Source organism: Sinocyclocheilus grahami, unplaced genomic scaffold, assembly GCF_001515645.1.
Source record: "Sinocyclocheilus grahami isolate Dianchi unplaced genomic scaffold, SAMN03320097.WGS_v1.1 scaffold716.1, whole genome shotgun sequence".
Classification (NCBI taxonomy): domain Eukaryota; kingdom Metazoa; phylum Chordata; class Actinopteri; order Cypriniformes; family Cyprinidae; genus Sinocyclocheilus; species Sinocyclocheilus grahami.
In genome coordinates this window covers 94,420-95,636 of record NW_015505895.1, presented here as the reverse complement: position 1 = coordinate 95,636, position 1,217 = coordinate 94,420, and the positions used below count along the sequence as shown (strand labels likewise).

The following is a 1,217-nucleotide window of genomic DNA, read 5'->3' as shown; positions in this document are numbered from 1 at the left end:
GTGGACGAAGCCCGGGGTCGTCACATTTGCTTGCCGCTCCTTTGTCGGATCCGCCGGCTGCGCCGTTCTCAACCCCGCCGCCTCTGCTCACTCTATCCCGGCCTCAGCTCACGCTAAGCCGGTGCTTCCGCTGGGCTTTTCATTGTGAAAGCGAAACTACTTTGTTTGGTCTTCCAAAAGAGGACACGACTACAAATCAGTGGTATTTACAACACTGTTCCAGAACAGTTTAACCCAAATATCCAGATGTGTGCAGCACATTTTATGGAGGACTGTTTACTGATACTGGGAGAGTAACGTTAGACTAAAATGCCGGCAGTTCTGACTCACGTAAGTACGTTTTCATTTAAAGGATTTGCCACTGATGATTCAAACGCGAGTTTTGGGCAGTGTAGAGTAGCGCTTGTTGTTTGTCATATCTCTGATCACAAATGCAGACAGAGTTTTATGTTTACGCGGCGTGATGCAATGCAACGCGTAAAAAGACAGTATAAGTCATTATAATCAGTAATTATGTCCCCACTGGATGCAACAAATGCCTCGTTTGTAATGGGTTTGAATGTTTTTGTCTCGTCGCTCCGGCATCACGGCATCAACAGTATGTGAGAGGCGTAACATTTCCGTCTCACGCTTGAGGTATTCGGCCAATCACAACGCACTGGATAGCTGGCCAATCAGAGCACACCTCACTTTTTCAGACCGATGAGCTTTGTAAAAATCGACGCGTTTCAGAAAGGCGGGGCATAGAGGAGAAACAATAATGTACAGTATGTGGAAAATAATGTGTTTTTTTTTTTTTACTTTAAATCGCATAAACACATTTCATTACACCAAATACACAAAATAATGTTCTTTTTAGCAGCATCATATGACCCCTTTAATTTTTTAGAAATACAATATAATCACTACATATTATGAAGTCGTCATAATAATAATAATAATAATAATTAGCCATTTAAAAGCTTTATATGTCTAAGTTTTAATGTCTAACATGTAGTATATGCATAATGTCTATTCACTTTTTTTTTTTATCAAGATTCAAATTTATATGAATTCTAACTATCAGTAGGGGTTCAATCTTCAACTGGCTGGCAGGAGCCGCCACTGACAGGTCACGTGACCTGCCAGTGGTTGGTGGCAGCTGCCAGTGGCAAGTCACGTGACCTGTCAGTGGTTGGTGGCAGCTGCCAGTGGCAAGTCACGTGACCTGTCAGTGG

The 1,217-nt window shown here is 42.6% G+C and overlaps 1 protein-coding gene across 2 annotated transcripts in view; it reads left to right on the top strand.

Annotated features, from left to right (window-relative positions):
• The window catches only part of tm9sf1 (transmembrane 9 superfamily member 1), a 12,362-nt gene that overhangs the window by 2,143 nt on the left and 9,002 nt on the right, over window positions 1-1,217 (top strand). The window lies entirely within an intron of this gene.